This window comes from Scyliorhinus torazame, chromosome 3, assembly GCF_047496885.1.
Source record: "Scyliorhinus torazame isolate Kashiwa2021f chromosome 3, sScyTor2.1, whole genome shotgun sequence".
Lineage (NCBI taxonomy): Eukaryota > Metazoa > Chordata > Chondrichthyes > Carcharhiniformes > Scyliorhinidae > Scyliorhinus > Scyliorhinus torazame.
In genome coordinates, this window is record NC_092709.1 from 98085153 (window position 1) to 98100975 (window position 15823).

At 47.9% G+C, this 15823-nt stretch overlaps 1 protein-coding gene across 8 annotated transcripts in view; it reads right to left on the reverse strand.

Moving 5' to 3' along the window:
* The window catches only part of trim2a (tripartite motif containing 2a), a 301158-nt gene extending 290359 nt beyond the window's left edge, over positions 1 to 10799 (reverse strand). Inside the window, exon 1 of one of the 8 annotated variants that reach the window (XM_072496025.1) lies at positions 10685 to 10799. The gene's annotated coding sequence lies outside the window, so the exon portion shown is untranslated. Of the gene's footprint in view, positions 1 to 9201; positions 9221 to 9310; positions 9455 to 9491; positions 9661 to 9761; positions 9927 to 10102; positions 10254 to 10385; positions 10407 to 10684 lie in introns of those variants that run through there. The other 7 variants (XM_072496027.1, XM_072496019.1, XM_072496029.1 and 4 more) reach the window with 7 other exon arrangements.
* Positions 10800 to 15823: the final 5024 nt, after the last annotated feature.

Here is a 15823-nt window from a genome sequence, read left to right on the forward strand (position 1 = left end):
TTGCAAGACGTCTCGAACGTCGTGAATCACGTGAGAGCCCTCTCGCGAGATTCAACAGCCTCGTCGCGACACCAAGTCGGGGGCGACGAGACCAGTAAATTGTGCCCTCCAATTTTAAATTTTTTCTGGTCAGGCAAACAATGATCAACAACTTTCCAACAAAATTGGTGTGAAATATTCTTTTTTCAAAATTAAAAATGTTATTGTTGTTTAATGTCTTTGGCGAGAACAATTTTCTTAGTAATCATCCACCTTATATCTAAGTCTCTTTTTGAAAAGAGATTGTAATAATACACTTTGCTGTTTACCATGAACAAAAATAATTTTCACATTTACAAGGAAAACTGTGATTAAGTTTCAATCTATGACAGTTTAATGAACAAATCAACTTCTGTCGAACGGTCATACCGACTTGAAACACTAACTCTGTTTCTCGCCCCATAGAAGCTGCCAGACCAGCTGAGTGTATCCAGCATCTTCTACTTTTTGAAGTTATTGGAATTTCCTTAAATTCAATCACAAGTCCGCTGCTGGGGATCTTATCAAATATTTTCTAAATAGTATGTACTATACTCAAGTGCCAAATTTGATAAATTTGTACCCATGACTTACGGCATAATTGCGTTTCACACGGACATTTTTCCCATAGTTAAAAAAAAATTAAAGTGCCCAATTCTTTTTTTTCCAATTAAGGGGCAATTTAGCGTGGCCAATCCACCTACCCTGTACATCTTTGGGTTGTGGGGGTGAAACCCATGCAGACATGGAGAGAAAGTGCAATCTCCACATGGACAGTGACCCGGGGCTGGGATCGAACCCGGGTCCCTGGTGCCATGAGGCAGCAGGGCTAGCCACTGTGCCACTGTGCTACCCTTCCCGTAGTTTTACTTGGCATTCCAAAATTGCTTCCTTTATAAGACACCTGTACTTTTCCCAGTAAAATGGGAACAATATTGTCTGAAAGCATGGGATCCATTTCTACATGGTAATACTCAATATACTCTCATACTCTAATACTCAAGTTTTAATTCTCTGCCTCTCCATTCATTCCAACATTCTTTATTTATTTATGTTTCCTTGCTCACTTCTTTGGACAGCAACCTTTCCCCTGTTCAATGGATCTATTCACCCACCTGCAGCATTCTCCTTCTACCTGGAGCCTCCTGGCCTCCTCCCTGCTCTTGATCTTTTCATTGAGAACTGTCGGTGCAACATCGGCTGTCTCAATTTCCCTGTCCCTCTCACCCTCTCTAATCTGTTGCCTTCTGAACTTGCAGGATTCCGTTCTCTTAGGACCAACCCAGACCTTATGATCAAACCTGCTGACAAGAGTGGGGCTGTTGTTATCTGACGAACTGACCTTTACCCCACAGAGGCTGCGTGCAAACTCTCAGACTCTTCCTCCTACCTCTCCCTGGACCATGACCCCACCACTGGGCATCAAGCCATTGTTTCATTAGTTCCAGGACTGTTACTGACCTCATTGCCTCTGGAGATCTTCCCTCACAGTCCCCAACACTGTAGTTCCCCAAGCCTATAAAGCCTGCTTCTATCTCCTTCCCAACATCCACTAACTGTACTGACCTGGTAGATCCATCATATCAGCCAGTTCCTGCCGCACTGAACTAATTTTTCCTATCTTCACTCCATCCTGTTTCCCTTTGTCCAGTCTCTTCCCACCTACATTCATGATTCCTCTGATGCCCTACATCACATCAACAACTTTCTTTTTCCTGGCCCTAACTGCCTCCTCTTCACTATGGACATCCAATCCCTCCACATCTCAATCCCCCACCAATAGGGTGTCAGGGCTCTTCACTGAGCAGAGGACTAAATATTCCCTATCCACCACCACTCGCCTCTGCCTGGCTTAACTTGTTCTGTCACTAAATAATTTCTCCTTTACCTTGTCTCACTTCCTGCAAATAAAACGCGTGTATACCCCAGTTTTGCCTTTGACCTTTTGTTGGTTATGTGGAACACTTCTTGTTCCAGTCCTACTCAGGCCCTCTCCCACAGCTCTTTTACCGTTACATCAATGACTGTATTGGTGCTGCATCTTGCTCTTGTCTGGAACTGGAATCGATTTTGTTTCTAATTTCCGCCCTTCTCTCACCGTCACATGTTCCGGCACTTCCCCTCTCTTCCTGTCTCCATTTCCAGTGATGGATTGACCACCAATATTCATTACAAACCCACCGATTCCCACAGCTACCTTGGCCACAGCTCCTCATACCCTGCTATTTTGAGGACTCCATCCCATTCTCCCAGTTTTTCCATCTCCGCCACATCTGTTCTGATGATGCCACCTTCGAAATTGGTGCTTCTGACATGTCTGCTTTCCTCCTTAACCGAGGGTTCCACCCCACCGCTCGTGGTTGACAGGGCGCTCAACCAGGTTTAACCCATTTGCCAATTGGGCATAACAATCCCCGATCTCCCCCCAGCCAGAGCGCATTACTGCACCCCTTGCCCCCTCCAACACCCACCCCCAGTCCAATTGCGCACTGGCTTGCAGGGTGCCAAGCTGACACTGCCAGGGCAACACCCTGTCCAAAGGCCATGTACCTGGGGACCTCCCAACCCCAGGTGCCGTTTCGTCTGGCCCCCGTTTGTGGGGGCCAGTACTGAATGGCGCTCACCCGAGATCTCTGAGGCGAAGGGGATGAATCCTCAATCCTCAGGTACCTTGGGAATCTACACATTAGAGTGAAGCTAACTGCCTCGCTCTAATATGCAGATTTGCCAAAAGGTGATCCCGCCCACAATGGCCAGGATTTACATCGCAATGTCTCGTGAGATCGCATTGGATCTCGCGAGGCGTGGCGAGCGGGTAGATCCCGGGAGCGGGGTCTCCTGGCTTCATTGGCCACGCAGCACTACGGCAAGCTGCTTTTCCAGTACAGCATGGCCGTTGAGTCGTGCGTGATATCCTAGGTTCAATTAGGTTCAATCCTGTCATCACCTAATGTTCCTCCATGTGCACTTTGCAGGCACTGAATCGTTGATTTTGTTCTCCTTCTTTATCTCAGAGCAGTTGATGCCAATTGTAATTTTCCCACCCTTGTCTCTAACGTGATCAGTTCGTCCAACATGTTCAGGAGATCAAGCCTAGAATTCAACCATAGGCTTGAGCTTTGCATTTCTTAAATTGGCCATATCACACCAGTAACTCAACTCAAAAAGCTGTTGCTGTATCCTCATTAACGACGCTTAGAATGTAAACGGTAAAGAAGGCTTTAATAAGCTAAGAACTAGCCTGGTGCCGAGACGTGTGTGAACAGAGGTGCCGCCCACAAGGCGGCCCCTTATATACGGCTCCCAGATGGGCGGAGCCAGAGGCGGAGTCCCCCAGGGTTCCAAGCCCGGTCTTAAAGGGGACATCATCTTACATGATGACAAGGGTACAGTATTACAGTAACCGTTCATCACATTCACCCCGTGTTTAAAAAGAGTCCGGCGGGGGTGAAGTGCCATCATAAGTCCATTCGTCTCAGTGGCAAGATCGTCCTTATCGACCTCCTCAGCTCGGGTGGTGGTGCGGCGGACATGGACGTCTTAGTTGAGGGTACGTCCGGGAGCACGGCGGTCGGAGCCTTGGTCCGAGTCGGGGTAGGGGAACGGGGCGCAGGGGGAATAGGTGGGGCCGGGGGTAGCGGTGCCAGTGCCAGCGGGGTGTGTAGAGGGGGGGGCGCTAGGGGGCGCGTGGTAGGTGCTCACCAACGGGGAGTGGGGCCGGGAGGGGGTGTGTTGTAGGGGGTGCCGGGTCCTGCAGGGGAGAGGTGCTGGAAGGGGCGTCAGTAGTGGGGGAACCAGCGGGTGCCAGGTCCCGGAGGGAAATCGTATCTTGCCTGCCGTCGGGGTACTCGACGTAGGTGTAACTGGGGTTGGTCTGTTGTAATTGGACCTTCTCGACCAGGGGGGCCGTTTTATGGCTCCTCGTGCGCCTCCGGAGAAGAACAGGTCCCGGAGCCGTCAGCCAAGGTGGAAGCGAGACCCTGGAGGTAGACTTCCGTTTCTGGATGGAGAAAGCTCTCCGTGCTCCCCGAGTCGAAGAGGCATGCAGTGTCGCGCCTGTTGACTTGAACCTTCATCATCGAGTTTTGCAGATGTTTTGGCCGAGTTGGTCGAGGGTGATCGCTCCCACTCGCGGGTAGTCCGAGTCCTCAGCCGATTCGGACTCGTAAAACGGCCACCGCCGTCGGTTGCACGTGTCGGGTCGAGAAGATGGCCGCCGACAAGATGGCCGCTCCCATGATTCGCATGAGGCTGATGACGCAACAGAAGGGGGCATGTCGGGTCGGTGCGCAGCCACATTGCGAGGCTTGCAGGCCTGAGAGCCTGATTTTCGGGCCGGCTGTTCTTTGTTCTTCTGGCCCCTGGGCCTGGCCAGGCAGACCCTTGCAAAATACCCTTTCTTCCCGCAGTCGCTGCAGATCGTGGAGCGGGCTGGGCAGCGTGGGCGTGGATGCTGGCCCTGCCTGCAGAAGTAGCACAGTGTGCCCCCATGATGAGCGGGTCGCCGCGCGGTGCAGGCCTGTAATGTGGCTGAGTCTAAGGAAGTCCGAGGGGGGCTCGCAGAGTCCGCGGGGTACGTAACCAAATTATGTCGGGCCACCTCCAGCGAGGAGGCGAATGTTAGCGTGTCCTGGAGGTCTTTTTGCCCCGTTTTCGAGTAGCCACTGCCGGATGTAGGTCGAGCGGATGCCGGACACGAAAGCGTCTCTGATGTGCAAGTTCATATGGGTTTCCCCTGTCACATCCTGATGGTCACAGTCCCTGGCAAGCGCAGTGAGTTTTTCGACGAATTCGTCTAGCGATTCCCCCGACGCTGCCGGCAGGTAGAGAGTAGATGCCTGGCGTGCACCTCGTTGATGTGTTTGACGCACTGCTTGCGGAGTAACTCGAACGCCTCTTCATAAGTCGTCGCCTTTTCGAGCGTGGCGGAGGTTCTGTGACTTACCCGGGCGTGGAGTAGGCGCAGCTTGCGTGGCCCCTGGATGGGAGTCTCTGAGGAGTCCAGGTAGGCCTCGAAGCATCGGAGCCAGTATTAAAAAATTTCCTTTGTCTCCGGTGTCCGTGCTTCCAGGTTGAGTTTCTCTGGTTTTAGGCCTGCGTCCATCCTGATGTAGTTTTGCTTATTAAATTGTTGTACCCTCAATAACAACGCTAAGAGTGTAAACGGTAAAGAAGGCTTTAATAAGCTAAGAACTAGCCTGGTGCCGAGACGTGTGCGAAAAGGTGCCGCCCACAAGGCAGCCCCTTATATACAGCTCCCAGATGGGCGGAGCTGGAGGCGGAGTCCCCCAGGGTTCCAAGCCCGGTCTTAAAGGGGACATCACCTTACATGATGACAAGGGTACAGTATTACAGTAACCGTTCATCACAGCTGTATTTTGACACATGTCTTTTTTGACCCTAAATTTATGTTGCTGACTACTCCCAGGTGCAAACCAACAAAGTAAAAAAGGGTAATGGGGGCATGCAGAGATTAAGTCCTGTGTCAAGACAAAGAGGAAGTTGTTTGAAAAAAGAAAATGACTGGTTCACTTGATCCTGCAAAACAACACAGTGACCCTGATCCACTCGATCAAAACAGGCTGCAGCAGTATGTTTGGCATCATCAGAGAATCCAATAGACAAATCATTAACAGTTACCTAAACCCCAATATCACCACAAAGGAATGAGCTGCTGCCCTCTTTCCCAGTGTGTGTCTGTACAAATGGTTTTCATGGACCTATACCAGGATATCTGAAAAATGACAAACCCACAGAGACCATCTTTCAAGTCAGATTGAGCAGCGAAGCTAACTTGGGTGAAAGATTACATTGCTGTAGGGAGATGGGCCGGGGGGGGGGGGGGGGGGGGGGGGTATTTCTTCAAAGTAATTGTTAATAGAAAAATGCTACTAGAAATATTGGTTTGATCCAATGTTTTTAAAAATAAATCTCTTTATCCTGCCTTATTTTATGAATTTATTCAGTATTTTTGTAATCCTCAAAACGGGTAAGTTTAATTTGGGAGGGTGGTTAAAAATCTAAAACAGGAGGAAAAAAAACACTTTGACCCAAGATGTGATGAGGGGCAGAATCACAATCATCCCACAGGAGGCCGAAGCGGCCGGTCTCCAGTGGAACAATGATTGTCTTTTTAACTCCTGTCGGGCAGTTTCCCTGACCTCGGGAAACTCAGCAGGTGATAGGAGGCAAGGTGGGCTGAATCCAATACTGTGGGGAGTGTTTCCTCTCGACCCAACAAGCTACCAGCAAACTCACCTCTCCTGAGATCAGACTTTATGGCCGACCAACACCCGACAGCCCCCCTCCCCCCCCCCGCCGACCACCATCTGCTCCTTCGACCATCATCTACTGTTCCCTGCAATCGCACTCCTCTCGATCACCTCTTCACCCTTGATCTCTTGCACTCCCTCCTCTCAGATGCTCATTGTCCTTGACCTAATAGCCAGCCCACAAGTGTTTGTGAAACGTATGGTTTCCCTGCTCTGTGGGGTTAGTGATCCTCCTTAGCACTGCCTGCATAGTCAGGTGTAACACAGGTTGGCTGCACTACAAGAGTTCCATCTAGATTATCCTGATCAATTCATCCTCACAGGGTATTTTATTGGCGTAGACTATCTCTGGTCTCCATACATGATTTTGCACTAAGTCTGATTAGGGCTGAATTATGAGCAGTTTGGTGCGGTGTGACCTTTCAAGCACTGGGAATTGGGTGGAAGATACATAATCCTACTGCCTAATTTTACTTGTGACCTTTATGAGCCATCAGAGAGTGAGCAGACTTTCAACCCAGCTGCCAAAGTCGAGCTGTGGCCAAGCCTCATGCTTCAGCGAGGAGTTCAATTACTGCAGGAAAGAAGGAAGGGGGGAAATTGGCAGAAAAAGTGTAACATTTGAAGGTATTAAAAAAATAACAGATTCAAGAGGACATGGGGATGGAAATAGATGGTTTGGTGGTGGAGAGTTTGAGATGCTGATTGGACAGGAGATTAGGCGCAGGACTGAAATTTAGTTTGTGCGGTACCAGATGGTAGAAGAGAAATGACATGACCTAACTTCTGCACCGTCTGTGTCAGTCAATTGTCATCTTTTCCTTCACATTTCATAAAAGTTCACTTCAATGAGGCAGCTGAAAAACGTGAGTGGGTGCCATTGGAGAGCCAAACAATGAATCTTATGTGGGCGACGCAGGCTGGGCCAGCACTTATTGACCTTCCCTAATTGCCCTTGGGGGGACAGTTAAGAGTCAACCACATTGCTATTGGTGTGGAGTCACATGTAGGCCAGACCGGGTAAGGATGGCAGATTTCCTTCCCTAAAGGACATGAGAGAACCAGATGTTTTTTTGCGCCAATCGACAATGGTTTCATGGTCATCATTAGACTTTTAATTCCAGATTTTTTTTATTGAATTCAAATTTCACCATCTACAGTTGCGGGATTTGAACCTAGAGCTCCAGAGCATTATTCTGGGTCTGTGGTTTACTAGTCGAGTGACAGAACGACCACGCCATCACCTCCCCAATTAGACCACTAGAGAGAGGCCCGTGTGGTGGTGAGGTGGCCCTCCTTAATAAAGGGAAGGAAATACTGATGGGATCGTAACTAACCAGGGGACGATTGCCATTGTCAGCTGACCAAACAGTCTAATCGACAACACGCTCAGAGGAGTTGCCAGTCAGAGAATGCGTTACCCAGTCAAAGATCAGTAAAACCTGGAATTTCCTGGTACTGGCCCGAACTAGTCTTATAAACTTAAAATGTAACTCCAGTTCAGATCAGTACCAGTCATTTCCAAATATTCAGTTTCCCCTTCTGACGTGGCTGAACTAATGCTGAACCAGACAGTACAATGTACCACCATATTAATCAGGAGCACAGAAAAAAAATAATTGGGTAATCAGCAGGTTTGCACATGCACAGTTTTTTTTTCACCTCATGAGGTAAAATATGAAAAAAAAAACCATATCATTTCAGATACTTGCAACCCCACCAGAAAATAATTCTATCTTCCTACTTGAAGAGGAAGAGACATGGTTCATAGATCATAGAATGTACACTGCAGAAGGAGGCCATTCGGCCCACCGAGTCTGCACCAGCTCTTGGAAAGAGCACCCCACTTAAGCCCACACCTCCACACTATCCTCATAACCCGTAACCCCACCTAACCTAAGGGCAATTTAGCATGGTCAATCCACCTACCCCTGCACATCTTTTGGACTGTGGGAGGAAGCCGGAGCACCCGGAGGAAACCCACGCAGACACAGGGAGAACGTGCAGACTCCGCACAGTTACAGGTAACAACACTGAGGGAAGGGGAAAATTTGAAGGAAAATAAATAACTGTTACCAGAGTGTCACAATCAAGCTCAGAATGCTTTGCACTGAAATCCTACATCTTTATGGATTATAGCACATCAGCATTGAATAGCGGGCTCCAGGTTTGAAAGGTTGGATGCAATTTGGTTCTCTACACTACAGGACTACCCACAGAGAATGCAGAGACCAGGAAACATCATCAGTCCACTCTTGCACATCTTCCAATGGCCAATTCAGGTGGAAGCTTGGAAGCGGTTCGCACCTGCCCATCTTCAGCCACCAGAAAGCTAAGCTGAGAGAGACCAACAGGGCGATCAAAATCAAGGCACTTTGAATGCCCAATAATCTTACAAAAATACTGGAGAAAGATGGAAACTGCACCCGGCTGACCAATTCCCAAATAACCGGAGAAAGATGGAAACTGCACCGGGCTGACCAATTTGCCATAATGCAACATCAGTTTTGTAACACAGCAACGATTGAGATTTTATAATCTCAAATTTGAGAGCATTAGTTAAATAAAATGTTTCGGAAGATAAAGGAGTAAAATATACGACTATATATTACATATATCATGATACTAGAGACAGAGTAAAAATCATCTAAAGAGCTTCAAGATTGAAGGTAGACGTCATCAAATCATTTTTCTAAGATTGGTAAAATTTTCACAAACTATGATAAAAACGATCCAGTTTCAATAACATTATTTTACAATAAAAACATTTTACTATGCAAAGACTGTACAACAGGAATATGCCAGTTAATTTAGTAAAGAAAAAGATCTCACATTTCAGATAGTCTGTGCCGTAGCATCTAATATCATTTCATTAAGCGTAATTTGCTCAGCTTTATGTAAAGCCTCTTACCATTGTATTGCATGACAATATTTCCAAACAAACATCAATGAACATGAAGGAAATGAGCATCAGCACTAACCGTGTGCTATCAGTATGGATTATACAGCAATGCACAAACCTCACCCATCTGTTGTGACAGATTTTAAATGATGATCTGGATCTGCTTTGATGTAAGCGCTTTTGCTCACGGCTGTTTGACCCTATGTGACACAGGGCAGCAGCATCTCAGTCATTAGCGCGACTGAAAGGTGTCTCTCGTCAGGAAAAGTAACGCAATAAAAATGGAAGCACCTACTAACCCCATCCTCTAACCAGCATGGACCAAGCCTCTGTCTATCCGCAGCCTCCTCTGCATCCCTTTCTCTGAGCAAAGCAGAGAGCTGCTGATCACTTATTCAAATCACGTCTTACCAATCATCTTTATTGTTGTACTGTGCTAGCCAAACTAAAAGCCACACACTGGCTGAAAGACCTTTTTTTCCCTCAATAAAATCTTAATTTTCTAATATTAGCTGACACCACCCCTTTGTTTTGTTAACTCCTTTCTGCTGTAATGATCTTTGTCAGACCTGACTGCTTCATTCCTCTCAGCGCTCTGCAGTCTCCTACTGATCGGTGAAGAAGGACAGCATGGTTCAAATACCAACTGTGTTTGTAGCATTAAAGAGTGGCCCAGACTCTCAGAAACACTTAAAATCCAGTTGCCTTCTGTCAGTTTTCAACTTTATAAGAATACTGCACATTTCTAGTCGCCCACCACATTCTACATAACCCGTTCACAGCTCATTTGCCAATCTATTTTTCCATGATCTCACTGCAAAATATCTGCCTGGCCAAACCGAACTGCGCGGGATCCCACCCCCCAAAAGCATTTTCAGTCTGAATGCACAATATAGTCCAGTGTACTTACATTTAGAAATGTACTAGTGAAAGTTGTGCATTGTTCCAGCAAAAGCTATTACAAAAGGAAAAAAAGGAAAGAGAGAGAGGGTTGTAAATCTGGCTTTCAGCACGAGAGCATAACAAAGCTGCTTCCTGTAATCTACTGTTTTCCATATGCTCGGTCCCCATGTGTATCGAGGAGCAGCTGCCAGCTTTATTATCTGCGTCTTGATGCTTCTTGAAAGAGGGAGGGGGCAGAGATAATGAAAATGGAATTACCTACATTCGTAAAGAAGATATAAGGTGGTTACCTGGTGAAGCAAGAAGTCAAATCAATTCAACGTGTGCCAATACATCTGTTTTTTTAAGTCACCATAGTCCCAGATGACCATAGGCCGCTTTGCCCTTTGAGGGGAAGAGCTGACTGGTGGTAATTAAACCTGAGGATCACCACACCTCAGCTAGGAGCAAGGTTGAGAAGGCAGGACCTTCATGAATAACCTCTTACATCTTTAACTACATCTCTAACTATTGAATAAATATTGCAACATGCAAACTGGCATCAAGCAGAGATCGGCAGTTCATTTTTATATTGATGAAAATCACTTACTAATGTCTGACATTTGCAAGTCGGTTGGCTTGGCCCATTTCCAATAAGGGCCTGGTAATTGACTGTCCTCCAACACAACTGTTTATGTGCAGAAGGGCTTACACAACCAAGGATGGATAATGCCGCAATAACATAGCTTAAAAAAATGACTTATTAATATTCGCCTCATTTCCTGCTGAAGAACCTGTCTCTTCAAAGCAGTTGTCATAGAAACTATGGGAGCTAGTTGCTTCTCCGTTAGGCTGTTTCCATGGCAATTATACGTGTATCCATTTAGCAGAAAAGGCCTTCCTACAAGAGCATTTTCTTTTCCTTTAAAGAAGGATAATGTGGGAAATGTACCTGCTTAGTTTAACAAAGAGTAGGGATAACATCGCTATGTAGCTACCTCTGATCTGAATTCTAAACATCATAGGTTGAAGAAAAAAGCTCTCGGGGTCACAGACGATGTACATCGGGCAAACAGTACATAATTATATCGATGATTTCTCTCTCCAAGAATGACTGACCTTGCATACAAAATATGTTTGGCACCAAGAATTGGATAGGTTGCAGAATAGCATTCAAAATGCTCCCATTGCAATATTGTAAGATATTGTATACTGCATCACTATGGTATTTGCAGCATGTTTAACTCCCAGTAAACTGCTGTAAATCTCTGTAATGAGGAAAAACATCTATCAACAGAAGGTAACATTCCTGACCTGACAAGCATTAGGAATCCTATAGTAAAGATTTCAGTTCTGCCAAACAGGAAAATCTTTCCATTACAAATTCATGAAAAAAAAGCATTTTGTCTTATTCCACAATTAAGTTGTTGATTTTTAAAAAAAAGGGTTTAGTCCTGGTAAGATGGAAACCAATTGTCATGATATGCACTCATGCACATAATGAGATTCAGACAGGCAGTGACAGACACCCAGTACAGCCAATCAACACACAGGACAGTTCACAACCAATCACCAGGCAGAACACTAGAGGGGGGTTTCCGACTATAAAACACATGAGGCATCAGCACTCTGCCTCTTTCCACTGGTGACAACTGTAGTGACAGTCAGGGTGTATATATCAGTTAGCACCTTCTACATGTGGCTCAGAGCTAGTCTGGTCTAGTTAGTTATAGTTAGCACACTTAGATTAGTAGAGTGTCAACCCACAGCAAGCAGTGTGCACTGCTCCAGAAGTTCAATAAAACGTATTGAACTAACGTCTAAGTTTGTTGTCTACTTTACAGTACAACTGCATCCAGTTGCTGTCCGTGTTACCCCAGGGTGAATAACACGACATGGTACCAGTAGTCTACTTTATCTAAGTGGTTTACCTCGAGTGATTCAGTGATGACCAGCGAGTGCCTTCCAGCGGCGTGGAGAAGCTCCAGGCCCCTCCACAGCTACGGATCTCCGGCAATCTCGACGCCAACTGGCGGGTCTTCAAGCAGAGGTTCCTTCTCTACATTGAGGCCTTGGGCCTCGAGGATGCGTCCGATGCCAGAAAAATCACTTTGCTCCTATCAACTGCGGGGGACCAGGCCATTCAAATTTTCAACTCGCTCACTTTTGCCGACGGCGAGGACAAGACCAAATATTAGACCGTTTTAGCTAAATTCGACAGTCACTGTGAAGTCGAAACGAACGAGAGCTTCGAGCGCTATGTCTTCCAGCAATGCTTTCAGGGTAAGGATGAACCTTTCCAATCCTTTATAACTCATCTCTGTATAGTAGCGCAGTCCTGCAACTATGGTGACCCCGCTGATTCCATCATCAGGGATCAGATCGTGTTTGGGGTCCACTCCGACTCTTTGCGGGAGCAATCCTCAAAATTAAGCACATGACCCTGCCAGTCGCAATCGAGACGTGTAAAATGCATGAACAGGCGAGAAATCAGTACTCCCGTTTCAAATTGGCAGAACAGGAACAACTTGCCTCCCACGAGGCAGACAGTGTACAGGCCATCACCCGGATGCAGCGCCTCAGTATCGATGAAGGCGGCCATTTTGCGCACTTTTCTCGGGGCCCCATGCACGCGCAACACGAACGGGAGAACAAAGCGGCCGAAGACCAAACTGCGCAAGTGCGAACGTCGGCTGACCGCAATGTGCATGTGCGACGACGCACTGAGCGTAACGACGTCAACGTCATGACGTGCCCGAACTGCGGAACCGCCCACTTAAAGCGGCAATGCCCTGCAAAAGGCAGGCGATGTTTAAATTGCGGGAAGCCTGGACATTATGCAGCCTTGTGCAGGTCTGCACCGCCGGTCAAGGGTCAGCGATCCCAATTCCAACGCAAACGCGTTCGATGTGTACAGCAAGGTCTACTGGATTCTGATCCTGGTAGCACTACGGATCCAGAGCACGACTGCCTGGAGTCCCCTTATCGTGTGGGCATCATCACTACATGTGAATATGCCTCCTCAAGTTCAGCAAGGCGCCTATCTATCCTCAATGTGGATTCTGCGGACGAATGGCGTGCTGTCATACAGATTAATCAATGCAGCATCCAGTTCAAGCTGGACACTGGTGCTTCAGCCAATCTCATCTCTCGAGCTGATTTTTACCGCATTAAAAAGCAACACAAAATTCTTCCGCCAGCCTGCCAGCTCCTTGATTATAATGGCAATGTCATAACTGCATTAGGATCTTGTCACCTGTTTGTCTCCAACAAGACCATCAATGCCACACTGCGATTCGAAATCATCAAGCCTGACAAGGCATCCCTGCTTGGTGCCCACGCATGCCAGCTACTCAACCACGTACAGCGAGTCCATGCCATGTCTTCTTCCAATGTGGATCTTCAGACTAACATTGATGACATCCTGGCGCAATACCCGGATGTGTTTAGTGGAATGGGCACTCTGCCATACTGCTGCAAGATCTTACTCAGGCCTGATGCCACGCCTGTAATCCATGCACCACGCCAGGTGCCGGCTCCTCTGAAGGAACGTTTAAAGGCGCAGCTACAGGAGCTCCAAGACCAGGGCATAATCTCTAAAGTGACGGAACCGACTGACTGGGTCAGCTCGATGGTCTGAGCGAAAAAGACCTCAGGAGAGTTGCGGATATGCATAGATCCCAAAGATCTTAACCGGAACATAATGCGGGAACACTACCCGATCCCGAAGCGGGAGGAACTGACCAGTGAGATGGCACACGCCAAATTCTTCACGAAGCTAGATGCATCGCGTGGTTTCTGGCAGATACAACTGGACGAGTCCAGCAGGAAGCTCTGCACGTTCACCACACCATTTGGCAGGTACTGTTCTAACCGTATGCCGTTCGGCATTGTTTCAGCCTCTGATATCTTCCACAGGATCATGGAGCAGATGATGGAGGGCATTGAGGGTGTGCGTGTCTACGTAGATGATGTAATCATATGGTCCACGACCCCCGAGGAACACATATCTCGTCTCAAACAAGTCTTTTGACGTGTCCATGCAAACGGCCTCAAGTTGAACAAGGCCAAGAGCTCCTTTGGCATGTCATCCATCAAGTTCTTGGGCGACCAGATATCCCAGCAGGGTGTGCAACCAGATTCGGACAAAGTCAAGGCCATTAACGCCATGAAGACCCCGGAAGACAAGAAGGCGGTACTACGCTTCCTCGGTATGGTAAACGTCTTGGGAAAGTTGATTCCCAACCTGGCATCACACACCACAGCTCTCAGGCATCTGGCGAAGAAGTCCACTGCATTCCAGTGGCTACCCACACATCAAGCAGAGTGGCTCGAACTAAAGGCAGAGCTCACCACTGCTCCGGTACTAGCGTTTTTTGACCCGGACAGGGAGACATAATTCTCCACGGACGCAAACCAGGTGCGGTGCTCCTCCAGAAGGATGACTCCTCGTCCTGGGCTCCAGTGGCTTATGCATCAAGGGCCATGACTCCTACTGAACAGAGGTATGCTCAGATAGAAAAAGAGTGCCTGGGCCTCCTAACCAGCATTGTAAAGTTCCATGACTACGTCTACGGTCTACCAACATTTACAGTGGAGACTGACCACAGACCCTTGGTCCATATCATTCATAAGGACTTGAATGACATGACGCCCAGGCTTCAGTACATTCTCCTTCGACTCCGCAGGTACGATTTTGAGTTAGTATACACACCAGGCAAGGAGCTAATAATTGCGGCTGCCCTGTCCCGCTCCATCACCTCGCCCTGTGAACAGGTTGACTTCATCCGCCAGATTGAGGCGCAGGTGCAGCTGTGTGCCAGCAACCTCCCGGCCTCAGATGAAAGAGTGATCAACATTCGAGAAGAGACTGCCAAGGGCCCTCTTCTGCAGCCTGTAATGCACCACCTCGCAAATGGTTGGCAAAAAGGGCAATGCCCTCAGTTCTTTAATGTCAAGGACGACCTGACAGTCATCGAGGGGATCCTCCTCAAGCTAGATCGTATCGTTATTCCTCACAGTCTGCAGAGCTTAGTGCTCAAACAAATCCACGAGGGACACCTAGGTGTCGAAAAGTGTAGGCGCAGGGCCCAGCAGGCTGTCTATTGGCCTGGAATCAACCAGGACATATCCAACATGGTCCTCAATTGTGCGACCTGCCAGCGTTTCCAGCCTGCTCAGGCGAAAGAAACACTCCAGCAACACGAGATCGTGACCTCTCCGTGGTCCAAGGTGGGAATCGACCTTTTTCACGCCAATGGGCGTGACTATGTGCTCATCATAGATTACTTCTCAAATTACCCGGAAGTTGTGAAGCTGCCAGACCTCACATCAAGGACAGTCATCAAGGCCTGCAAGGAGACATTTGCCAGGCATGGTATTCCACTCACTGTCATGAGTGACAATGGTCCCTGCTTCCACAGCCAAGAGTGGTCCAATTTTGCCAAGTCGTACCAATTCAACCACATTACCTCAAGCCCACACTACCCGCAGTCCAACGGGAAGGTCGAGAAAGGGGTCCATATAGTGAAGCAACTGCTCTGCAAGGCTGCGGACTCTGCTTCTGACTTCAACCTTGCGCTGTTGGCGTACAGGGCAACCCCTCTGTCCACCGGTATGTCTCCGGCACAACTCCTCATGAATAGAGACCTGCGGACGACTGTTCCGGCCATACACGTACCAGACCTGGATCACCTCCCAGTGCTGTAAAAGGTGCAGCAACTCCGGAACCGGCAAAAGTTGACGTCCG